This window comes from Malaya genurostris, chromosome 1, assembly GCF_030247185.1.
Source record: "Malaya genurostris strain Urasoe2022 chromosome 1, Malgen_1.1, whole genome shotgun sequence".
Lineage (NCBI taxonomy): Eukaryota > Metazoa > Arthropoda > Insecta > Diptera > Culicidae > Malaya > Malaya genurostris.
Window position 1 is genome coordinate 10,078,441 of NC_080570.1, and position 27,708 is coordinate 10,106,148.

Sequence of the window (27,708 nt, forward strand, 5' to 3'; positions counted from 1 at the left end):
TGGGTGAGGGTTTAGATCGAATCGTTGTATTTTGAAATATATGAGAAATGGTTTTGTGTTCGAAAATAGCAATATATTGCTTCCATTTTCTGTTCAGTCATCGTGACGGGTTCGAAAAGCGGGTTTTATTGGGAATTTCGGTGACGAAAGCGTCACTTCGTATTCTAGGATAAGCGTGTAACGGATTGTCTGTCAGAGAGGTACTCCTGTAGTTTTCGGAAGAGGTCTAATTTTTTTCCAGAATCGACGTTTTCGACGAGAGTTTTCAATCAATTAACGACTTTAAGAAAAGAGTGAGCACATAACTATTAACTTATTAGTGTTAACTTATCTTCAACTTATTAGTGCATTGGCAGTTCAACATGAACCGCTAAGCAGACGTTAAGTTTATGTTATTTCCAAAATACATTTTGTACCAAAGTGTCGTTGGTTTTTTTTTACTGAGAACTTTAAAATAGATAAACTTCAAACAGCGATTAGTCTCACCCCAGAATGCCAGACAACATCCCACCAAACGCAATTACCGGCAGCGGTCTCACTTCAGATCAAAACAACCCGAGTAAAAGGCCATTCGGTGAACAGTTTCTTTGTTTTTTTTTCGAAAACTAGTTTCCGTCATTGGACCATCGAAATAATCCGTTCAGAGGAACACTTCTTCAGTGGTATCCGAGTTCTCTAGACTTATCGCAGATTTGACGACATCGTTCTCAGCGTCGTTTTGATGGATGATTCTTTTTTGATGATAGGCGGTGAGAAACATCGCATCCATGCTCACGGCAACGGAGTGTTTTGAAAGAAACGCTTTGTGATTTGTGAATAGCAGCGAAACAATAAATACAATCAATTGTTCTCTTGTGCTTCTTCTTTGCTGCTCGAGACTTGAACCGGGATTGGTCAAAGCCGGAACTGGATTTGAATATAAAGTTTCAAGTGGCGTTCTAGGGACGTAACGTTTGTCAGGAATAACCCGGGAACTTGGGAAATTTATCTGGTTTTGTTTGTTTGGGATTTTATTTCCCATCCGAGTTGAACGTCGATTTTTGATGCCTTTTGTTGTTGTTTTATTCGAAAATACTTTGTTCAGTCCATCAAATCATATACGAAAGTGATTTGGTCAATTTCGGAAAATCATTTCGACACTACACCGATATAAATATCCGATCGATTTGATGACAATCTGACACTGCAAAAAGTTGCAAAAAAACACTCGCTTCGTACAGTAGGCTATGACAAATCATCTCGCTGGCGAGTGGAATGCAGTTTGCCGCCTAACATTCAGTAGCGAAATTCAGAAGAAAAGTTAATTGCCGCTAATAAGGAAAAAAAATTACGGAGATGATTTTGCCGGGCAATAAAAAAAAGCAGCAATGTCGACGAAGGTGCGTACACATCGGTGAGAATCGAACAACACCGGTTGCACAATTTCACTCATACGCCCCTACTGAATTCCTCGGATTTTCTCATCATCACCGTTTGGTGTTAGGCTGTTACTGAGCTACTCGATGCGGTACCTGCTTTTAGATGATTTCCGTGCATGACATTCGGATCTGCAATAGCAGGCAGGAGGTATGCTTTGTTCCAAATGAGTAATCAAAGAAGGCCGTTTGTTCGAGTTTGAATTATTAAACGAACCGCAACTGCTGTCAAATGTATGGATTTGACAGCAGCTAGCATTTGAACTGGATTAGTTTTAGCTTTGAGCGAAAATGACATAGTAAAATTAAGTGATGTTTCAAAATTTACTAGTCATCTATTGATTTAATTAATCTTCCGATAGTTCGAAATTTATGTCCCAAACTGATTCCTGAACTTAAGCGATATTTTTAAAATATTTTTAAGTGAATTTCCGAAACTATGCGGTTTATTTTAATGTCAAATGTCGTAGAAATGCATCTTTGAGATTTAATGTTATCTCGAAACAAAAAGCTTCAAAATAAAAAATATTTTTTTATATATTTTTTACCAAAAACTAGTTTTTGAAAAAAAACACCGATAAAATTTAAGTCATACATTGGTTTTTATGTCTAGTTTCAAATAAGGCGTTGAAGAATCGCACATAATGTAAATATGTTCAATACTCGTGCTGGAACACTAGAAAGATCGGTATTTAATATATAACTAAATTGCCCAAAAGCAGTCGAAAAGACTGGAAGGGAGAAAGTTAAAAAAAAACTGTGATATTTTTTAATAAATGTTTGAGGTTTGAGCGGTTAGTGAATGACAGACATACAGACATTTAAACTGATATACTCAGGGTGAGTGCAAATAGCATTCGAAATACTAGTAACAGATCGGCTGAAAAGTTCGTATCGATTCTATGAGAGGGCGCCACTAGAATTAAATCCATACCATTTTCAGTTAGTACCAACCTTCAAAAGATACGTGTATAAATTTGACAGCTGTCTGATTATTAGTTTGTGAGATATTGCATTTTGAGTGAAGCTACTTTTGTTATTGTGAAAAAAAATTAAAAAAAAGGAATTTCGTGTGTTGATGAAACACTACTTTTTGATGAAAAAACGTGCCGCCGATACCAAAAAAATGGCTTGATGAGTGTTATCCAGACCGGGCGAAGCAACAATTCGTAAGTGGTTTGCAAAATTTCGTACTGGTCATATGAACACCGGAGACGATGAACGCAGTGGACGTCCAAAAGAGGCTGTTACCGATGAAAACGTGAAAAAATTTCACAAAATGATTTTCAATGACCGTAAAGTGAAGTTGATCGAGATAGCTGACACCCTAAAGATATCAAAGGAACGTGTTGGACATATTATTCACGAATATTTGGATATGAGAAAGCTTTATGCAAAATGGGTACCGCGTGAGCTCATAATCGATCAAAAACAACAACGAATTGATGATTCTGAGCAGTGTTTGGAGCTGTTATATCGAAATAAAACCAATTTTTTTCGTCGATATATAACAATGGACGAAACATGGCTCCATCACTTCACTCCGGAGTCCAATCGACAGTCAGCTAAGTGGACTGCACGCGATGAACCGAACCCAAAGCGTGGAAAGACTCAACAATCGGCCGGTAAGGTTATGGCGTCTGTATTTTGGGATTCGCATGGTATAATTTTCATCGACTACCTTGAAAAGGGAAAAACCATCAACAGTGACTATTATATAGCGTTATTAGAGCGTTTGAAGGACGAAATATAAAAAAATGCCTCATTTGAAGAAGAAAAAATTTTGTTTCATCAAGACAATGCACCGTGTCACAAGTCGATGAAAACCATGCTGAAATTGAACGAATTGGGCTTCGAATTGCTTCCTCATCCACCGTATTCTCCAGATTTGGCCCCCAGTGACTTTTTCCTGTTCTCAGACCTCAAGAGAATGCTCGCTGGTAAAAAATTTAGAAGCAATGAAGGTAATCGCTGAAACTGAGGCCTATTTTGAAGCAAAGGACAAATCGTACTACAAAAATGGTATCGAAAAGTTGGAAGATCGCTATAATCGCTGTATCGCCTCTGATGGCAATTATGTTGAATAATAAAAACGAATTTTGGCAAAAAAATGTGTGTTTCTATTAAACGATACGAACTTTTCAGCCGAACTGTTATCTGTATTATTAGTATCACTATTATGCCAGTATTATAACGATTGAAATTCTTCATAGTGGAATTTAAGGGAACTTTCATTTTTTTTCAGAAACGGTTTATTTTTTTTTAAATTTTTATACTATTTATAGTTATATAACAAGTTATGTTTACCGAAAAGCCACAAAATTTTAAGTAATTGTGCGCAGTCGAAATGATTTCCTTGTATTAAATATGATCAGCACTGAACGTAAATCGTAAAAAAGGTGGGGCTAACATAAGGACACAAATTTCTATTATTTGTTGGTTCTCAAAAGAACCGAATCAACAATGGGGATAGATTTTCTCTTGTATGCGAAGAACCAGAAGAATTTCAACGAAAATACTAGCATATGATGAACAAAATAAATCAGTACAAAAATCACTTGTTTACGTAATTTTGTCCGTCTCGAAATCTGGATCCGTGCAATCCATAGTTCGGGTTCAGATTCTTCTGAACGGTGTTTGTGAACCGCACAGTGTGCAAGCAAACTGAGTTTTTGTTTAAGAAAGCCATAACAGTGACTTGAAAAACAGTAAAAACTGAACGTTGTTTGCCATTAATGGAAATTTCTACCACTAATTGTCTACAAAATTTAGTGGTATCTTCCTGAATCGATGCGTAGAAATATTTCCAAACAGTAAGGGTAATAATATCGAAAATCTGATTAAAATTGGTCGAGTTGCAGATATTCAGTCATTTATTTAACGTTTTTTTTTTAACTTTTTAGGCTCGCAAAAGAAGCGTATTCTAAAAGTTAGATCCCATCGCTTATGTTTAAAAATCAACTCAAATACGAATAGTGCACAAATTCGTACAGCTATTTCAGGGTATTTTTTTTGTTTCAGTAGTCATTTGCCTATCTGTGCGTACAGTAAACATTGTCCACGATAATCTTTCTTCCGCCCGTTGAGAAGTTCGATCTGTAATATGATTTTTGCGTGCCTGAAACTCTTTTGCGACTAAAAATCATCAAGAGTGGTGCCTAGTTTAGGGTCCTACTGTATTGAAGGAAGGAAATTTGGTGTCGTAATTCAAAAAATGAATAAGCAACTGTTCATAACGAAAAGCGGAGTTTGTAGGCCCAGCATACAAACCGATGAAATTGTTTCTCTAGTGCCCCAAAAACTACGAAGATTCTGATCATCGGTTGAAGGTTTGGACCTTGATCTTGGACGCAGTCTGCAATCATTCACCTTTAAAAACTGGTTCACACTTACAGATGGTGATGTTGTATGCAATGGGGTTTAAGAAAGCTGGTGGAGCGGCTCGAAAAATGCTTGAAAGTTATCGGTAATTGTTTATCTTTTAATTTTATTATCAAACCAAAGGAAGAAACTTCAGATAAAACAAATGTTTTTAACACTTGACAAATAAAAGTTTCTGATGCACAATAGTCATTCTACAGATTCTCGAGATATTTAGGCTAGAAGTTTGATAAAAATTCAGTTTGAGGTTAGGTAGACTTTGAATCATACCAAGTATTTGTCAAGGCTATTATTGGACTCTAATCTGACGGCGATTGTCAATGCACGAGCTCTACGCAGAAAAAAACATCATTAACGTGTCAGATCGAGTGGCTATCAATTAGAAGCTATCTTTTGCAGTAGGATGACGTTGAAATGCTGCTGCTGCAGTCAGATCAGATGAGTGTGAGTGGTTCGAAAAACAGCACCGCACGGAAAAGTGCCGTTTTCATGGCCTCCTTCGTTGATGGGTGGAGGAGAATTTCCGCATCGCAAACCAGAACCAGTGCGCGCGCCTACTGCGCGTTTCATCATCAGTCGAGAATCCGTTAGGAAGACTACCTTGACGGTAAAAAAAACTGGTTCCGTGAGGATTGACGGACGAGCAAAACAAAATAGCGTCTGTGATTCTTCGCATTTGCCGGGCCGATCATTTGGCATTCATTTCATTTGTTGAATCCGGTCCCCGGTGTACGTACGATGGATGACAGCGGTTGCAGGATTTGCGGTTTCGTGATGTTTCCTGATTTCCAAGTGAATACACACGTTCTAAGAGGATCGATTTATCTGATGAGTTTGTTGTTCTCGTTTACAAAATACAAGCAATTATAATGCATTAAAATCAAGTAATGCAACAGTGAACTCCTGGTCACTGGAAAACGGACAAGATTTTATCATTTTACGAGTAACAATTTCACGCTTCGTCAATGAAGCTATAATGGTTTTATGTTCTATCGGAGTTAAACCGACTAGAAAATGAACGGAACAGAACCTTCAACGATCTGGATCTGGCCACTATGTAACCATGTCAAACTATATTAGATTCAAATTCCGATTGATGTTGATTGGTTTTTGTTTTGTTCTGTTGTCGACTGGCGCTTTCTGTTTTGCACCATTTATGACAGGTGCTAACAATCGCTCATATCGAAAGCGTGGTTACGATGACGACCTTGGCTCTGGCAACAGGTCCGGCGAGATTACGGGGTTTGCAACCGCTCAATTAGCGCGACCCTCGCCGTTGACAGATTCTCGAACCTCGAAAGACTGCAATGCTCGAACACGCCCTAGTAGGCGGTGACGATTCTCTATGATCCACTTGGATTTACGCTTAGTCACCCACTCAATGTCTCCTCCCCACTGGCAACGGGGCTCACATCCGAATGTGGGACCCCAAAAGCAGCACTCACACGCTTATCGTTTTCCCGCACCGTCAGAGCTCAGGTGAGTAGTGCCGAGGGAAATACCAGTGGGCAGTCACTGCCGCCATCAGCCTACTTTTCAGCGTGTTTTTCAGCAGATGTTCGTCATCAAGTGGCATCGCTTGCTATGTTATTTTCCACTCGGACTTGGATAAATATATGTAAGCAGAGCTGTCGGGGTTTATTACGAAGAAGATATCAGCGCTTCGTTGGCTATGAATCGAGGCCAGGCCAGGCCAGGGGTTGCGCTTAACCGAGACCTCAAATTATTCATTAATTCTTGTTACCGTCGGGTTACATAGAGATGTAAAAAGGTTACATAAATGTATATGATTTGGTACAATATTGCAAATACAAAAGAGGATCGGCAAAAGGTTAAATTGTTTCCGATGACTTTGCGAGATGGTAAACTAATGGCAGAATTTTTCACCAAACTCCCACGGAGTAGTCGATCTGCGCAGCAAGGGGGCGATCCTATTTCTGGTGTTTTGTTGCGGTCGAAACGCAATTAATTCTCATATTTATTATACTAATGGCATTTGCCCGGTCGAAGTCGACATGGTCGCGATGTGACATGTGAGTGTGAATAAACTGACAATAAATTTTAACCATAATATACTATAATTTGCGTCATTCAGTTCGATCAGACGGATTCTAGTGTTCTTCGTAGGTTTAAGTATGTTCACGATCTGAGATGAGCGACTACCCGATATTTTTCCCATGCGAATAGTAAAGCTCGGTCCAGTTCAAATCTGAGTTTAAGATATCAACTTAGCAAATTCCAGAAATTAACAGCATAAAAGGTGGCAACAACACTTACTCTGATTTGAATGAAACTTTGTACACGTCTTCAGTTTGACAAATTACACACTCTTAAAATTAACGAAATTTACGCTTGACGTAAATTCAAGCATGCCGTAGATTCTTCGGTGATGACACAATATTACATCTATTAACATGTAAAAATAAATTTTACGTCTGTATTGATGTAAGCTTCAGCTAGATGAACCGTGAAATTAAAGATATGGTTTATCCTCATAGGCTTTGTATTGTGAATTTAAGTGAATTACGACGCTCCTTTTATGTGCAACTATGAAAATGTAAATTTACACGATTTTTTTTTATGTGTGTACACACTTTAAAAAACCCTGTGATTTTACATCTTGTTAGATGCACATAAGGGGAGCGTCGCAGTTCACGCAAATTTACGTGGAAGAACATTTAATATTATGTCTTAAATTCCATGACAAGAAATTCATTGAAATATTAAAAAATGAAACTGAGAGCGACCGCCGCGCGACTTGAACCGAGAACCATTGGATCGCAAAGTACGTCCGTTAATCGACTGAGCCACCGAAGCACACATCTGCTTGGCTGGTAAAAAGTGCATTCAAATTCTTACAGTCCCACCTGCTAGCAGAAAAACGCAAGTTACAGTCGAAAACAGTAAAATTCCAGCTAATCTAACATGAAGGTCTGACTGACTTTGTGTCACAGAAAAATACAAGACTTTATTTTTATCGCGATAACATATATGTTTTTATAAACTAATCGCATCTAAACTTTGACATCTAAACTTTGACACGGTAGATTTATGATACAAGCCTTCAAAGCCGAGATATTCGATGAACAAGTAGAGGTTCCGAGATTTCCGAGCGTTCCATAAACAACCAAATACAACACGACCGCTAAACTCAATGAATCATTCTGAAAATTTCACAGAATATTCTCAACTAAATTTCGAAGACATTGTCAGGTGGGTTTTTCTATATTCTGCACCGTTTCCAAGAAAATTTAATTTGAAACGGGAAAATAGCAAAAAACCTACCACTTTACGGTACTGTCCTCAGCCCTTAAGTCATTACAAATAAAATTTTCCGTCATTTGACAAATTGGGTCTTTATGAATGATGATGATCTTGATGGTAATAACCAAATCAAGGAACTTGTGACTGAACATCGAATTTAAACTTTAACAATTCAAATTCAATTAATTTTGCAATAAATTATAGTGGGAGTTGAGGAATTTTGAGCCACACTTTGATTTTGACTGATAATTCATTCCAAATACGTAACTTTTTTTTCTCAGCTAAATGGTATATAAAATTTTCAAAATCGAAAAATTTTTTTTTTCGAATCGACTTTTTGGGAAAAACTCAAAACTTTAAGTATCTGAAAGTCGATTTTTTCAAAACAAATTTTTAGATTAGAGCGGTAAAAAACAACGTGTTTTGTCAGTTACGTCACTTATATCATCATGTCTTCGGAACCAAATGTCACAGCCATTTGATCTTCGAACTTGATCAATGGTCTAATAATAGCCTTCAAACGAGCCTAAGCTTGTTGAAATTGGTTCAGTTATCTCCGAGAAACATGCGCGGTAAAAAAATGCGCTTTGTCGGTTACGTCACTTATGCCAACATATCTCCCGAACCAGAAGTCGCAGTCATTTAATCTTAGAACTTGATCAATGGCCTATTACTAGCTTTCAAACGAGCCTAAGCTTGTTGAAATCGGGTAAGCCCTCTCTGAAAAAAAATTGCGCGTACGTACACACACATACATTTTCCGATCTCGTCGAACTGAGTCGATTGATAACATAACACTATGGGTCTCTGAGGATCCGTTCGATAGTCGGTTCTTCCAGCAATTCTTATACCTTTCTATAAAGAAAGGCAAAAAAAGATGAATCTGAAATAATACAACGACATAAGTTTCTTATAGATCGATGTCGGATAATGACAGATAAGACTAAGTGGTTCAAATTACCCCATAGATAGCAATTCCCTACATTCCCCTACACTCAGAAACAATATACTTTTTTCACGGGTAGAAATAACGATTCGGTTGAAGGTAGCGCTTCGCCGTGGTCACGGGAGTTCGCTGTCTATCCCGGGGTTTCACGCACTTTACCCAAAATTGTGAGAAAACAGTAAAGAAAACGGAAATTCCAAGAACATACGATTCTAGATAATTAATTTTTCTATCGATTCGTATATAAACTGTGCCTGATAAACGTTTTTATCGAAAGATTTCGTGCGAGTTTCAAAAATAAATGAGTTTTTCCTTATTCTTTCGCACGCACACAATGTCAACGCATGCAAAATCGCACGAAATCTCGCGAAAGAAAAGCTTTCTAACTAATATTTTTCACCAAATGCATAGTAAAATCATTTACCTACAATCGTATGCTTCGACTTGACCACGGCGAAGCGCTACCTGAAGAATAGTTTCTAAAAAGGACTGCCCTCTAAACATATACACTGCGGTAAAAAGTCGAGTGTTTTTTCAAGCATTAGAAAATAGTCGAAAATATTAAACGAAAAATGCGTATCTCAACTATTTTAATTTTAAACTAGTTATGAACATTTAGCGTAAATTTGGTAAACATTTTTTTTTCAAAAATGAATAAGTTGATTCATCTTCTACGCTCTACTTTACGTTGAACCGTTAGGTGACGTTAGTTGTACAACAAAAACCGCTAGTGCAGTGTTGAATCGAAGAAGAAACGTAAAAATAAGACATTCATAATGATCACATTCTACCAATCGAAGGTTCGCAGTGCTTTTGAAGGCGTATTTAGGGAGAGTGGAAAAATTTTCTCTTTATCGCGAGTGTTTTGCCGAAAGGTTGAGCGAAACGTCACTACTGTTCCCCGAAGGGATGTTCGCTTTTGAGTAAAAAACTGCGATTCCTACATTCTCGGATGAATGTCAGTTTAGCTTCTAGTAATTGAACTGCATTGAAATGCGTAGTAAGCTTGATTTATGTGACAGTGAACAAGCTGTAAATAAATCCAGCTAATGGTTGGTGTTGTTGTTGAATATAAAAAAGTTTCATTCACTGAGAAGAAATCCTTTCAGATTTCAATACTGAGCGTTGAAGGTTGGTTAGTTCACCGTTGGAATCTTCATCCATGTTGCGTCCACTGCTGTGATCCAGTCAAAATGGACAATTTTTCGGTATCGACCCATACCGTCGCGTACGCAATTTTCCAGATCGTTCGATGGCGCGAAAACTTGCAATCTGACGCGCGCGAACAAAATGTAAACAACCCGCCCCGGTGAAATGACGCCGGGGAGCCGGCCGGCGCAGATTCGATTCGAGTTGTGGTTGTCGCAAGCCAACTAGTATTTCAATTAAGATAAATCGCACGATAAACGGCTTCTTTTACATACTGGTTCGATTAGTAGTCGTCCGTACAGTAAAGAATTTCGTTCACCATATATATTTGTATAGTTGATGCTCAGTTCGTGCCTGGTTTAATCACCTGGAAAGTTGAGGAATAGTATTTTTTCCGTGGGAAAAATACATAAATTTAGATAGGAAAATACCGCTGCACGTTGTTCTCACTTTGCGTTGCTGTCAATTACGACGCAAAGTTTTCTTATGAAATAAGAACTAGGCTAATAGATTGTTTTTTTTTGTTTTGAAAATCCTGCTAGCTCAAGGTTACACTGGATCATACAGAAGGGAACTATAAAATTAGCAATAACACCCACTGGAATATTTATACGGTGTTAAACTGTAAACGTCGTTCAATTCCGCACTAAAGTATCGGTAAATTGCACAACACATCAATTTCCATAAATACATATTTGATCGATTCGTGAGTTTGTGCAATCGAGAGGCTTCTCTAGGAGTCAATTTTATTCTGGAAGTTTCCCTTTTTTTCCTGCTAATTCTATGCAGTTCCTTTTGAAAGGTGTCTGCGGGTTGGCGGGACACCTAGTAGGGTCAATTACCGCGCGCGTAAATAAGATCAATGCCGGTTCACCCGAGTGACAAGTGCGACTCGAACAAGTTCGTTATTTACTCCGCTTACCGGCGTGACGTGAGACAATCATGAACTGTTTTGACGGAGCGCCGGAAGCGTAGCAGGCCGTGACTTGACACTTGACCAATGCACACTCTCGGTAAAAGTTTCAGTAGGTTTATTCTATGGAGACTGTCGAAGTGAACAGCAGAAAACAGTGTGTTGGTTGAAAAGTGAATATTGATCGAAAGAAAAGTTGACAATTTTAAGAGATTGATGTTGATCGTCCAGGATGGAATTGTTTGCTATCGAAAAGTGGTATCTTTTTCCGCACATTCGAACTTGCCACGAATGTGAAAACCGAGAAACTGATTTCTCGTAATCACCGAAGGGCACTCTGAATTCCCTGTCAAGAAATCATACTGCGCAGTTTAGCTGGAAGCATTCCACAGTACCGCATCATCGCGAGAGACCGATGGCTACAAAACACGCCTCGCATAAATCATATCAAACACTGGTTCTAGAAGCAGACCCGCCATGTGTATGTGTGGATAAATAGGTAATTTACGGTGGCAGATGGTTGTAATGACCGTCACATACGGCAAATTATCAAACTGAGGTGTGGCCACCGCCGTCGTTCGGATCGACTCAATCGAACCAGCAAGGGTGGCGCATTCAGCATTCTAATCGACTAATTGCTAAACAATCGTAGGACATAACTCACTAATTTGCTGACGTTTTTCCTTGTGTTCGAGTTGATCCTGGAAATGACTTTGTTCGAAACTCGAAGAATTGGTATTCAACGACAGCGAAGGGTTCAATAGTTAATCCATTGACGGAAACTTATGGAATAACTCAGTTATACTCATTAATTCGTGGCAGAAACAACGTCGACTCGAACGTATTTTAAGTAGTTCCAAAATTTCTATCAAAAGATTAACACAAATTGGGATTTCAAAAAAAGTACGACGGGCCAAAGATATTCACAGCCAAAGCCCAATTTAATACAGTTGACTAAACGATGGCCCCTTCGGGCGGCAATCGTAGGCTTTGATGGCTAATATTTGATAGTTTCTGAAAACCTTAAGTTTTTCTGAGAAGCACTGTTTTATTGAGGCATGAACTTTGGCTTCTATAATTTCAACGAAAAACCTCGCGGGTTTCCGGATTCAGAACACACAGTTCCTAAAAACATCCGATGCTCAAACACAGTTCCTAAAAACATCGGACAATACAGTTGTTGCCTGCCAAATCAAAGACAAAAATTCCTACATAGCATCCATTTTTATTTTCAGACTTGGTCCAGGTCTAAATCCAAGAGTATGAGAACCTGGAAGCCCAGGCTCAGGTTCAGATCCATAGACGGATTCTGAATCTGAACTAAATTTCTGGACCTTAAACTAAATTCGAGGTCTAGATTCTGGACCTGGGTTCTATATCTTGATTCTAAACATGAATGCTGAACCTGAATTCTAGACCGGGGCCTGGATTTCGGGCCGGAATTCTGAATCCTGGATTCTAGACTTAAATTCTGCCCCTGGACCTGAACTCTGGACTTGCCTTTTCGAATCGAGTTCAGGACATGAGTTCTGAATCGGGATTCTAGACCTTCTCTCTAAACCGGGACCTGGATCCTGGCCCTGGATTTTGGACCTTAGTGAGGGAGCTGGATTCTAGACCTGAACTCTGGACCTGGATCGTTGACAAGAATTCAGGGCCTGAATTCAAGATCTTTATCTGGATTCTAGACCTGTTTTGTGGTACTAGAATCCTGTCCTGGACCTGAATTCTGGATCTTGATTCTGGAGCAGGATTCTGGAGCACTTGAATTCTAGTTCTGGATTTTGGACTTGAATTCCGAATCTGGATTCTACATCTGAGCTCCAATTCTTGATCCGAATTCTGAACCTGAATTCTGGTAATGATTCCTGGTCCTGGATTCTGTACCTGTTATCAGGTTTTCTACCTGTATTGTGGTTTAGGATCTTGGATCTGGATTCTAGTCCTGGACGTGGATTCTGCACCGTTATCTGGATTCTAGACCTGTTTTGTGGTACTGGATTTTGCATCTTAAATCTTGTCCTAAACCTAGATTCTGAACCTGAATTTTAGACTCTAATTTTAGACTTTATTTCAGGATCTGAATTCTTAACCGGGATCTGGATTCTGACCCTGAATTCGAAATCTTGGTTCTGGACTTGTAGTCTCCCCCTGGATTATGGACCTCAAAGTCCGGAGTTGATTCCTTGACCTGGATTTTTAACAGGAATTCCAGGCTGAATTCTGAATCTCGATTCTGTCCCTGGATTTTGGACCTAAGCACGGGAGGTGGATACTAGACCTGAACTTCTGGATTCTTGACCCGAGTTAAGGGCCTGAATTCTGACCCTGTATTTTGGACCTGTATCTGGACTCTAAACCTATATTATGGATTTTGGATTTTAATTCTAGACCTGGATTCTGAACCTGAAGTTGAGCATGGATTCTAAACCCGAATTCAGGTTTCAGATTCTACACCTGTTTTCAGGACCCGAGTTCTAGGACTGAATCTGAATTCTGGATATGAGTTTTGAATCTGCGTTCTGGACTAGAATCCCAGAGAAGGATTCTGCATTTCATATCTATCCCTTGATTTTGGACTTGAATTTGAAGCTATATTCTAGACCTGAACTCTAGACTCTTGACCCGAATTCTTGACCTGATTTCTGGTTCTGGATTCTGTAGCTGTGTCTGGCTTTCATACCTGTATTGTGATTCAGAATCTTGAATCTGGATTCTAGATCTGCACCTGGATTCTGAACCTTGGTTCGGGATAGGGATTCTAGATTCTAGACCTGTATTCAGGACCCGAATTCTAGAAAGCAATCTGAATACTTAATCTGGGTTCTGGGCTGGAATCCTCGAGCCCTAGAACTCTGCCCTTGGATTTAGGACTTGAAATTTTGGAGCTGAATTCTGAACCTGTACTCGGAACCTGGATTCTTAATTCAATTTCTGGACTTGAACTCTGATCCTGCATCCAGTACCTAGATTGTGCACCTGAATCTGGATTATATACCTGCATTGTGGTTTTGAACTTTGAATCAGGATTCTAGTCTTGGACCTTGATTCTGGAACTGGATTATAGATCTGTATTCATGACCCAAATTTCAGACCAGGACCTGGACTCTGGAGCTGAATTCTGAATCTGGGTTCTAGACTCGAGTTTTGGTGCTGAACTTGAATTTTTCCCCTAGATTTTGGACTTCACATTCCGGAAGCTGGATCTTAAACCTGAACTGTGCACTTGAGTTCTGAGCCTGATTTCTGGACCTGGATTCTTGAACTCTGGTCCTGAATCTGAATCTGAACGCTGGTCCAGAACCTGGATTCTGCACCCGTATCTGGAGCTGGATGCTAAACTTGAACTCTACCCTCGGATTTTAGATTTCAAATTCTGAGGTTGGATTCTAGATCTGAACTCTGAACCTGGATTTTTTATCCGAATTCTGTACTTGAAGTCTTGCATACAGGTATTCTGTACTTGTATCTGGATTCTATAGCTGTATTGAAGTTCTAGATTCCAAAGTGCAGTTTTAGAATCTAGGTTCAGGACTAGAACCTAGATACTAAACCTGGACTGTGGACTTGAAATCTGGACTTTGTGTTCTAGACCCGGATTATAGACAAAAACTCTGAACTGGACTTTGAATCTGGACCTGGATCTGAATTCTGGTACAGAGTTTTGAATCTGGATTCTGAAACATGATTTTGGATCGAGGTTCTGGACTTCGATTCTGGAATTGAATTCCGCACCCTAATCCTGGAGCTGGAAGTAGGGCCTGAGCTTTGGACCTGGATTCCGGATTATAAACCTGTATCGTGGACCTTAACCTGAATATTAAATCTGGATTTTGGACTCGAATTCTGGGCCCGAATGTTTAACCTAGATTCTGAGCGTAAACTCTGAACCTGGATTCTGGGAACCTTAATTTTGTATCTGTTTTCTGAACCTGAATTTCTGGAAATGGATTCTGAATCTTGAATTATTGAATTATGATCTTTGATCCCTGAATGTTGAATCTGGATTCTGGTAATGAATTCTGAAGAGGGATTCTGTACCTAAGCTATGAATTTGGAATCTAGACTTGATTTATGTACCTGAGTCCTGTACTTGGATTCTGGAATTAGATTCAGAATCAAGAGCTGGATTCAGGATTCCAGATCGGGCTTCTGATGCTTCTAAGGAACCTGAATACTTTAATGGTTTCTGAACCAGAATTCTAAGTGGTTGATGCTGAATCTGGTTTCCGAACGTGGATTTTAGACATGAACTCTGGATTAAGCACCTGTATTCAGTGCCTGAATTCAAAACATGGATTCCGGACCTGAATTATGAACTTAGTGTCCGGACCTTATTTTTAGACCTGGGTTCATCAGCTGAATTCGAAATCTGGATTCGGAACCTGAGGACCTGATTTCTGGAACCGGGTTTTTGGCTTGGATTCTACCCCTGGATTCTTAATCTGGACTTTCAACCTGCATTCTGATCGTGAATTCTGAACCTGGATTGGACTTGAATTTTGAATTCAATAAATGTTAAATGTTGAATTCAATACAGGCTAACTGATTTACACAGGCTTCACCGAAATGAACTACTCAACAATGCGCTTAGTTCCCGATCGGAATACAAAACGAACATAGATCCTTATGTTTTGCCATATCAAACCTCACGATAGTTATTTTGAACTATGTTTCGGCAACGAAATCTTCGACACACATGCCGAAATTCCTGCGTCTTAGAATTATAAACTGGAATAAATTAGCGATAAAGTCCGCTTTCGAATTCAGAATTCGAATCTCGATCTGGCAGACAGATCCCCCCGGGTACGATCCGGCAGGCCCGCCTTAGAGCGTATCACCAACCGGTTATTGTGTTGTTTTGCTCGTTTGAATCTCCGCGGCTCTGATCGATCGGTCATATTTCGCGAGTTGCTTAAAAATGATCTTATTATGAATTCCTACGTGCGCAGAACGGAACGTGGTCGACGGCGGAATCACGCCAACGTGGTGCTCTCCAAATCTGCGAAGACGTCGTTGCGCCGATATTTTTAGTATCAAAGCAAGCTATTTTTAATCACCACTATCACAACCACCGTTTCGGTTCGAACGCGTGCCTTCTCAAACGGTGAATCGTAGCAGGCTAAACAAAATTCTAATGCCATCGCAACCAGTTTGTTTACTTGCTTGCTTGCTTTGCTGCATCCTACCACACCAAGGGTAATGTGATCATTTGCATTCGCGATCGGTTGCAATTTGTCAAACTGATACGAACTACAAGCTGATTGTTTGGAGGGTATTGTTTTGAATGGTCGATCGCAGGTGGTGGAAAATGGACCACCCACCGTTCCGTGATTCGTAGAAAATGATAACGAGCGGCGATCGAACGAATCGATGCGAAATTTGAACGTGATTACAGAGGATAAAAAGGTGTCGGTCAGTGCACAGCTGTTTGGCTTGGCTACATTTTGAAGTTCGATGGCTGTCCGCGATAAGATTATCGTATGTCATTAAAGCGATCAATCGGACACTGGTTGTTCAAGCAATGGATCAATGTCAAGTTGGAAGAGTCTTCTAATTAATGTACGCGGCGTTGTTTAGACAGTTATGTACAGAGGAGGGGATCCTCGCATACTGTTCAAACAACGTACCCAACTTCGAAATATAATTCAAACGATGTCAATGTGACGGAAATCAACGCCCAGCCCATTAATCGGGTGATGTAGGAATAATATGCAAACAACTTCTTCGCCGCATTATCGACGGACAGAGCTTTTCCTTATACGATTCGCGATCATGTTTGTATGTGCTGTGTAATGTGTCAATGATAAAAAAAAGATAAATAAATAAATAATACTGCGAAACACACCGGCAACGGTCAGTGTCAACCGTCGCATAAAGTCGGATTCCGGCGCCGAAGAGAAGAAAACTTGTTCACGATCTTTACTTACGGAGGGCTGCGCGATAAGGCGCGCAGTTACGAGAGGATTCGCCGATTCCGGACTTAGGTGCACTGGTAAGGTGATCCGGTTTTCTGAGTTCTGATTGCCTTACCTGGAATGAGGTAAACGAAGAAATGTTTGATTCATAAGTTGTTTATATTTGTAGTGTTCTTTTTTTTTGTTTCGTTAGTCTACGGTTCACTAACCGGATTTTTATGTCCGAATGATTCAACGTTCCACGAACTTGTTTGATTTGTTTTCTTTGGCAAATCAGGTCAAGGTTGTTGGCCAAGTTCGAGAGCTGTAGATTCATTGCTGCAGGGTAACTTTTTTTTCTCTCCGAATTTGTTTTTCGAGAAGAATAGACAATCGAGAAAGCCACAAGTGTTTGGCACTTCTGCGCGGACCTCATTGGATACGGGATCCACTTGTACAACGATGCAGTCACAATCCGCCTTCAGTTGAAAGGGAAAGTTGCCAGTTGCCTCAAATAAAACTCTGCTTAGAATAATAGGATCGAACACAGCTTTGAGCTTCCGTGATTCACTGAATTGAAGCGGTGTTGTGTTAAACCAACAGTGCATGATTTTGAAGCTACTCAAAGAGCAAACCATTCTCGGCACACAGAAAGTGGCGGACGTTCAATCGATCAAAACTAACAGTTCAGTGTTTAGTCAATTCCTTCAACAATACGATGAAGCAAGATTGAAATAATAGTGTGAAGATGTGTGCAGTGCAAAGTTTGGGTTAAAATAAACATTTATAAACTTTGGAAAACTACTACTTTCTAATGTGATAATGCCTTTTCTATTGTCATTCAAATGGGCTGAACACATTTTATTCATTTGGCTAAGTATTGATACAATTTTAATTAGTGATACAGTAATACTTCTAGAACCGAAAGTATGAGCCGAAATACACCGTTGCCCTTTTTTGCATCTTTCAAGTGAACCAAAATATGTCAAAATCAGTTGAGCCCTTAATCGAGTAAATTGTGCGAATAGAAAATAATTCGGTTTGACGTTTACGTCACTTATTTGATTTCGTCTCCGAAACCGAAGTGCCCTACATAATCTATGATTGGAGGCAACATTTTTACTTCCTAACAGGTCTAAGATTGTCTGGATCCGTTTGAACTCTGCTTTTTGTCGGTTACGTCACTTATACGACATAAATATCCAAAACTGGATGTGTTCCATCTAATCCATTTGAACACACTGTGGCTGTATAAATGAGGTCAAATATGTTAAAATTACGTCAGCAATCTTTGGAAAAAATCGTGCTGATATCAAAATAGGTATGATTTATCGGTTACGCCATTTTAACTTCACAAATAACTGTTTTTTTTCTACGAGCCGAAAGTTTTCGAAATCGATTCAGGTATATCCGAGAAAATTTAGCGAATTTAAGAATGTGCAATTTGTCGGTTACGTCACTTATATAATTATATCTCCGGAACCGGAATTATATAATTATATCTCCGGAACCGGAATTATATAATTATATCTCCGGAACTGGAAATTTCGAATTCGATAGTAGCTTTCAACCGATTGTTGAAATCGGTTCAGCCATCTTCGAGAACATTGAGTGCAGAGAAAAAGTGCTTCGTCGTTTACGTCACTTATACCATTGTATCTGTGGAATCGGAAGTGATAGCTATTTGGTCTTCAAACGTGAGCAATAACGCAATAGTAGCTTTCAAACTAGCCTATGCTTGTTAGAATCGGTTGTGTATGTATGTGTGAGAAAAATTACCCGCATTGGCTGGCCAATTGACATACAACTCAAACGATATAACCGCATCCACCAGGATTTCCAAAATGCCAAAACCAAAATGACCAGAACCGCGTGTGAAAATGTGCGTTTGTCTTCTTATTTTTGATTGATTTTTTTTTGTACAAGAAAATAACCTAGCGAAGTATTCAAAAAAATTGAAAAAAAATTGAGCAACAAATTCAAAGTTACCGTAACTAATTAGCAACAAATTATTTACTAGGCTTCGATTTGTTTGGAAGCATATTTGGAAGCGAGCCTTCGATTCTGAAACTACAGGGTGAAGTGTCATCCCTAGACGACTATAATGACTACTATATATTAACGATCGCAAAGTCGGAGCTTTTTTTTACTTTCGTCTGAGACGTCAGTAAAGACATTGCACTTAGGTGCAAAAAAGTGAGATGTAAGTAGCTTTCACTTCAAGTCTACTTTGAGGTTTTCTGTTGAACCGTTAGGTGGCGTTTGCAGTTCAACATAAACTGCAAATGGACTGAAGAACCCAATGCGAAACGTAAAATGATGGTAAAAAATGTGTAATTTATCGCAAACCGGTACAAGATACCAAAACCCATAAATTTCGTGCTATCTCCAAATTTATGCTTCAAAATCGTTTTAAACACTTGAAACCTCGGATGCAAATTGGAGCAGTTTGTCATGAGCAAAGAAATGTTGAAAAATTTGATCAGATATTATCAGTTCATCTACACGCAGAGAAAAAAATTGTAAATATAATCAAATTTTGGTTTCTCGAAACGATTTTTTTTGTTAAAATAGTGACAAGAGAAAATCTGGTTTTATATAGAAAACATTGTTGCTTGAAACTACAAAATATGATAATCAATAATAATTTTACTCAGTGGGTTAGTTTGTTTCAAGCAACATATTGATAAAAACAACAAATATTTCACTTGTGCGTTCCTGTCAATTTCTAAACAAACAATTTCACAGTAAATTCAATTTGAAAAATTTGTTATGAGTGAACGAACTTTAGATAAAGTTATGAATTGTTGCGCTTTAAATTCACAAACTTTTTAGTTAAAATAAATTACCTTAAATTTAGTTATTTCAACTAAAGCTTTTGTTTGTTGAAACCATACATTTTTTTTAAGAATAAAATGATTTCTTTCAAACTACTTTACAAGGTAATTTTTGATACTACATTTATTTCGATTTCGAAAACAATTATTTTTAATTATGAATTTTTCAAGATCTAGGAGTTTTGTCGCTTAACGATCGAATTATTCACATACCATAATCAAGGTTTTTCAATTTTTATAACATCCAACGGTTAGGTGCTCCATCAGTCCGGTCAAGAGAGAGATCCTGCATCAAATTTGTTATGTATTTTTAGGCAATTTTTAAAAATATTCTTGATTATCAATACATACACTTGAATTGCTGAAAACCCTCTATGAAATGGATGAAGCAGATAAGAGCAGATTTTACTTATGAAACGCGTACAAACTTTATCCGCGGGCGAAAAAAATGCTTTGGTTCACAAGAAATAAAAGTATTACGGTTCATTTAAACGGTAAAATTAGTTGTATCTTAACACAAATAAGATCATAGATAAATCGAACCAGATTTTTTCTTGATTTGAAGATATAGCTGTATTGAATCAACAAGGACATGGTTGATAACATTTACTCAACTTTGGTTTACATGTAATAAATAGTTAGTTCATTTTAAGAATAAACTCAACCGGAACAAATATATTTTTCGTTTGGTTTGTAACAATCATGATCTAGCTTGAAATGAACAGAAATCAAATTCAAAAATCTGCTAATCTGTTTTGTTATTTTAAACATGCTCAATTTTTCTGCGTGTAGTGCTAAAAATTTCATTACAGAATCATCCTCAATACTTTTTTCTCGCCCAATTTTGATATATTTTCAAATGTTGACAGCGTTTTATTGAGTTTGCGATATTGATTAATTGATAAAAAAATAATTGGGCGTCGATTCTTTCAGCAAAATATGGGGAAGTCGTTAACCTCCGAAATGTATCAGTGTGCACCCGCAGAATGCACAGACGTCATGCATTCACTGCATTTGGACTCGAATCCATTGCCCTCAATGTTGCGACTGTCATCAAACGGCTCTGTTTTTTCTTGTGCATCGCAGCAATCCATGAAATGGAATATGTGAAAAAAGGGTGTTTCTTGTGCGTCGTTGTCAAAAAAAACGAATAATCAGCTGAAATTTGAGCAAGCTGCAGTTGCGAAGCCAGTAAATATACTCGTCGATTGTTTCCATTTCAGAACCAGAGTAAACACAAAAACCCATCTTGGATTAGGCTGCCATATAGAGAAATTCATTGTTAAAATTGGTGTTGTTGAAAGTTTTACGATCGGAATTGGTGTTTTTCTTTCGGCATTGAATTAATAAACAGTAGATCGATTAATCGGTTTCCATTTGAATGGCAGCTTACTCGAATGTTTCGTTTGTTTTGGAAAAAAAAAAACTGTTGAATCAGGTGCGAAACATGAGTGATGTAATCATCCATGAAGTAGTTGCTGCAGTTTCGAGTTAGATCAAAAAGCAGAAGCTATTTCATGAATAGCTTATCGACAAATTTCATAGCACTTGACCTCACTGTCCATGTCGACACTTAGTGTCAAAAAAGCGCATCACTGTAGTTGTTAGTGTCCAACCGTTCGATTGATTTTTCATCATCGATTACTAAGTGTGGATCATCAATAGTGATTAAGAAAACACCTTCTGCTACTGCGGCTTAACATTTAAGGCTCACGCTCACGCCATCGGAGAGGGCCCCACACCAGGTGCGCGGCGATTGCTTATTTCGCTCGTCGATCGATGCGATGCGATGCGATGAGATGATGAGTCGACAAGACAAGACAAGACAAGACCGGACCGGACAAGGGTTGTGTAACATTTGTTCACCACCACAATAAGTGACCTTACACCCCTTTACGCCGGTGCCGTCCTTTACAGGAGGGGAGTGCCATCAACAAGAACCAGTCCTTAATTGGTATGCACGCGAGGGTACCCAATGACCTAGGGTAACAGTTTCGAGACTGGATACCCCCGACCGATCAGGTTTGGTTCTTTTCGCGATCGAGTACCGGGTAGCTGATGTTGTCAAATTGGACTAATTCGCCTTCATTGATATCGAATTCAAACAGAACCTACGAGTGGCTAAACCCAACCCCAATATCGACGCCATCTCTAGAAATTCGTCATACCAGATGTTATCCACTGTGTCAACCAGAACAGTCTAGACAGTTTCGATACAGAATCAAATCGAAGTACAATCCGAAAATTGGAAGAATCTTTCAAGTCAGAAAAGCTACAACCCTGCGATGGATGGGATCACATCCCACCTACCCAGAGTTGAAAAACAAACCTATACTTTTATTTTGTGGAATGGCTGGGGCTGCCGCGCCGGTTCAACTCCATAGGTTGCCTGGTGTCAGCAAACTTCGCTCGAACATCGTTCGTTCCGAAGCGTACAAAAGTTGGCGAAAGATTGCGGGCAGCAGCCTGACACAGAAGGCACCAAAGCAGATCAAGGTTTACCGTCAGTCCCGGCACTCGATCTGCTATAGGGTACAAGTTATCGACGTGAATGAATACCGTGGGCTTGAATAGTTATGTTGTTTTTGGTTTTCGTTTTATTATTTTCCAATATCTCAAGTTTGGGCATCGCTTTTCAGTGCAGCAAATTGTTCACAGAAACCCCCCCGGGGAAAAAGATTAGTGCAGTTCAGAATAAAAACTTGAAATTGATCAATAGCAGCGGATCGGACTATTTCTTAATCAACTTGCTGTCGGTTTCATTGCATCCAGTCACGTATTGTTCGTTTCTGTCATCGAGCAAAAGATCCGAGCGTTACAGGTCAAACTCATTTCAGTAAGAAGTCCAACAAAATTGTTTCACAATCGGTCGACTTCGGTCCGATACAGAAAAAGAAACGTATTTCGGACAAAAATTTTATAAGTGTGTCTTTTGCAGAACCCGAGAAATATTTGGAAAGTAATTTTCCAAAATTAGCTTTGGTTATGTGGTTGCGCCACATCAATTATCCAAGAGACATTAAAACAAATAGATAATTTTGATGAATAACCTTAATTTGCAGTTCTCTAATTCATTCTGTGATGTAAACGAAATAACCTTGTCGGCGAAATAACCCTTTCGGCGAAATGATCTCTTCAGCGAAACGACTTTCGGCGAAATGGCATTCGGTGAACCGACTTTCGGCGAAATGACCCGCTCCCGTCTCATTCAATTGACTTTTGTAATCATCCGACTCAAGTCATATTCACTGAATTGAAAAACCGTTCCTAGTGATTTAAACTTCTGGCCAAAAATGAGTGCCAGTACCTTTCCCTGCTTCATGATCTTAGCTATCCGACAGTGATCCATTTCAAATGATCAGGCTTGAACATAAACTCGAAGACAGAAAATGATTCCTGTCGAAATAAAGATCTACATCGACGTTCGTTCGTTGAACGTGACGGATCTCATTTGAGTTTCCAATGATCACAAGCAAGTGTGAAACATTTTCGCATTATTAGAAAAGAGAGTTCTTTTAAAGTCAATATGGTGTTAGTCAATATCGAAAAAAGTAAACCTAACGAATGGAAGACCATGATGCGGCAAAATACAATCGCAGATGATTTCAAGCTTCCGACTTTCGCTTCACGAACTTGAAACGTTGCTCGATCTAAAGCAAGTTTATTTGCCTTCACTGAATAAAACTAGTAATGTTGTTTCCATTCAATTCCATAAGAGTGCAGAGAGAGTGAGTGGAGAAGGCGGAGCGAAACGTTGTATTGTAATCGCCTCGTATTCAGTCTAACAGACTTGCACTGATCATATGTAACTAGCTCGCACGTGCCTCTGGATGTTCCGCGTGACACTTGCACTCTGGCAGCAACCTAAGGAGTTGAAAGTAATTCGATTAACTTCAACGATAACAATGTGGGTAATATGGAGAATGAAAAGACAAGTTATAACAGCGATGATTCTATTCGAAGACGGAACGATTCTTTGCATCGGAAAGAAAAATTGTTCCCCAGTATCCTAAATGGCGTATGTTTGTTACGTATGCGCTTGAGAAAGCCCATACTTTCTTACATTATTTTTGGTCAGGACACAAGGCTTCCAATTTAAATCCCTAGTCACGTATGGTAATTAGCTTGCTACATGTCAATATTGCCAGAAAACTATTCACTACGGTAAGCCTTGCGAGAAACTGGACAAGAAGATATAGACCCAAGTATAATTAAGCCACTTTATCCCTCCCAAGTAAAGCCAGTACTCCTGGGCAAAATTCAACAACAATGAAGAAATGTCAACTACGAAACCATCATTTTGTAACAACAAGATATACTTGCGTCAGCTAACAACGATTCCATTGCCTGGAGAAAGTACAGCTATGAAACAAAGGAAAAACAGAAACTAACATACGATACAATGGACGAGGGCGTGACTAGTGAACCATAGCAATCAACCCAAGGAAAAGGATTAAAACGAGGTCCAATAATAAAAAATAAATTGTTTCTATGTCTTTTCCATATAGAAAGGTTATGAAATCATTGAGAAACCAGTCTTTTGAGGCGAATTCGAAGAGCCATTCGAATCAGTTCGTTGAGATCGGGAAAAATCTTTATATGCATGTGTGATTATAAGACAAATAAAGTCACTTGATTTTCTAGAAAATTACTAGATCAATTTTTACAAATTTATATTCGAAAGAATATTCTTCTGGTTCCACTTCGTCCGGATCCGATTTCCGGTTCCAGATTTACAGCGTTATGTGTTATAAAATAACAATAATGTCACTTGTTTTTTTTCTCGGAGATGGCGCAACCGATTTTAACGAAATTATAATCAAATGAAAGCTCATACAGTTCTAAAAAATAAATTTGAATTTCATCCGGATGTGACTTCCAGCTCCGGAATTATTGGGTAATAAATGAATAAAACTTCAATTTCGAGAATATGTTTTTACAGTTGAAGATGTGAATGAAATTAATATTTTAAAACCAGTTGGTTGATTCTTTTGTTTAGCAGGTGTTGTTAGTCTGATGATCACTCAAACGCTTTTTAGCCATACTGGACCCCGGTTTCCGGTTTCGGTGGCACTGGAAGTAGGCGTCACAATTCCATAATGTAACTCACATCAATTTTTCAAAGGAAGGATGCGATTATCACAAACTAAGATTGAAATTAAAGATTCGAAAGATATGAAGACTAAATGGGAACCGAAGTATAAACATAATAATTCAAATTTTCCGTACACCTTTAAAATTTACCATGGGATAAAATAGTGACACGAACCTACCCCCATGATGCGAGACTTGGCGAGAGCCACGTACAAAGATCTACCCTTGAAACTCAGCAAACCATGCTCGGTTGCCATCGAAACGATTCTCTAATCATGTTCGTTCCACGGTGGAGCCTTATTATATGTGCACCACCGACCGTTGCAAGAGAAGTTCAACCATCAGCCAACGGATCCAAACAAAACACGTTGGTTTGAAGGTTTTCCAATTTGAAAGATTGGAAGTGAAAAAAAAAATCCTTTGGCCTTACCCGAGGAGGATGGCCGAATCGAGCGAGGGTCGAGTTTCGGAGTTGCGCAAGTTCGCGTCTCGCTTCATGGTGGTGTGCAGAACTGTCAATTCCGTTACGGCAAACTGCGCGGCGAAAATGAAGTTTACTCTGTAATGTTATGCATCGGTCGTTCTGTCTGTCATCGTCACGATTTGATGCATGACGCGACGGTCACGAGATGATTTCGTCTATGTGCACTGGGTTGATTGTTGTGAGGACGTTTTGTTTGGAAAAAAAATGGTTGGATTTTCACTGTTGTGATGATTCATTGATCCAACAGTCCAACGACGCTTCAATCCCATTACGGAATTCCAAGAATCAACTAATCAATTACTCGTATTCTAAACAGGGAAAGAGTCATCATTATTCGATTAAAAACTGATCGAATCTATTCTGCTATTGTTTGAGTTGGAAATGTAATTTGAGCCCTAATCGAGATTCGCCTTCCGTCAGTTATCACTCCGTTTAACTGGGTTATTAAGTGGAAAAATTATTTGTTTTTCACGTACATTGATTGCTATTCCTGCAAGACAAAAAAATCCGGAACGAAAATCGATTTTGCTCGTGTGCATTTCATTTTTGGCGATTTAGTTCGGTTACATCAATTTCAAAATGACATCAGATCAAAACCATTTTCTAACTGATTGACTGGGTATGCGGCGAAATTTAATTTGTCATGGCTAGCTAAGACGTCCTACAATTTGACGTTGAATCGTAGCGTCTCGGTAGACTTCTACGTCGGAGTCAAAATTCATTCAGATCTCATTTACATTCTGTTATCAGAGTTCAGTGACAATTGTAGATTTGCTTTCATGGTCCATATTCCACGTATATTCGCTTCGTATGCGTCATTTCCTGCGAAAGTTACCCAATTATAACCAATCCGCTAATTGACATGCTTCAGGTTGGTTCGGATGCGAGTTTCTCAGGCAGTCACCGGCATGTCTGGTTTTGAAAATCGAGCTCAAATAAACACATTTTTCGGACGCACTGCTGATCTCGGAGGTTATAGGCAAAGTTCTTTATTGTGTGCGGGTTCTTTTCCCGACGTAGGAATGTGGATTTCGAAACGAACTGGTCCACTACGGGACCACTCAGAAACGTACTGATGTTTTCGATTCGATGTTTTTGTTATTTATCTGAACAAGCGCCTCCATGTCTGACTGCTGTGGTGACATTGATGGATACCGCAAAAGCATGGCACACTTAGTTGGGATTTGCTTCTACGCAGAGCCTGATGGTTGACCATACACTCATAAAATAAATCACTATAGTTTCATGAAATCCATTGTTTTGCTTGCTTTTGATTTCGTGATTTCCTTAGGTCACCCGATGCCAATTTAGTGATTTGCACTAAACCATTTGAGTGATAAAACGCATACTCGGAGGAGCTTCAATGAACTTTCTGTATGAAAAACAACCAGATTTGGACATTTCTCATCGATCTTTACATCGATCAACTCATCTAAAACATAAGAGCAATGAATCGTTCTTATATAAACTCGTCGTCGTTGATTTATTCGAAATTAAAACAGGTTCCACCGTTGACCGAGATAACTTTGGTCGATCGAAAAAAAAACCCGTCCCAGAGTTATTCAACTTCCAACCGGATAAAGGGTTCAAAATACAACCAATTACGAAACATTTTCCGCCATCACAATACAGATCACAGTAGGCTAGTCGAGCGATGTCTCACTCGACGCGTGTAGGTCAAATGTTGCACGAAACCGTTTCTATGACGGCGTGTGGCACTGCTACCGTTTGACAGGTTTTACACTCATTGCTTTATGACACCCGAAAACCACGCTCATTACCGGACCAGTGGAAGGTGATATATATATATTTTAGTAAACAAGAAGCAACCTGAGTAATCAGCTGAGCAAAACAATGCCGATTGTTTGTTCAACATTTTGCCTTCCTACTCGTAGTAGGCTGTTGTTTACAGCCTGGGTTCAAATTGGCGTTTAGCAGCAGTATGGTTTTTGTTCGAATATGGCAACCGAATGTTGGTGTATGGCTCGGCCTTCAACTTGACATTTGATTCACACGCGCTCTGGGTAAGAGTTTTAGTTTTGTTGGCCTATCTCGATGGCAAATTTTGGAATAGCATCTTCAAAATTGGGCACCATCAAATATAATGGAGCTACTTACTGAGAGAGGTAAAGGATTTTTTTCCTCGAGTTCAAAATGGAGCTTAGAACAAAGGAATATCGATGCCTTTATATGTTCCAATTGCACAAAACAGCCTGTATCTACAGACAACTCTGGCGGCATACGAAAACCAGCAGGCAATATGAAAAAAAACTGGCGTCAAAAGCTATCAGCCTCAAAGCTTAGAAAAAGTACAAGAATTTGGTAAAT

General features: G+C 39.0%; 1 protein-coding gene across 1 annotated transcript in view; it reads right to left on the reverse strand.

Annotated features, from left to right (window-relative positions):
* Window positions 1–27,708, reverse strand: part of LOC131432092 (elongation of very long chain fatty acids protein 7-like) — a 54,897-nt gene that overhangs the window by 17,616 nt on the left and 9,573 nt on the right. The window lies entirely within an intron of this gene.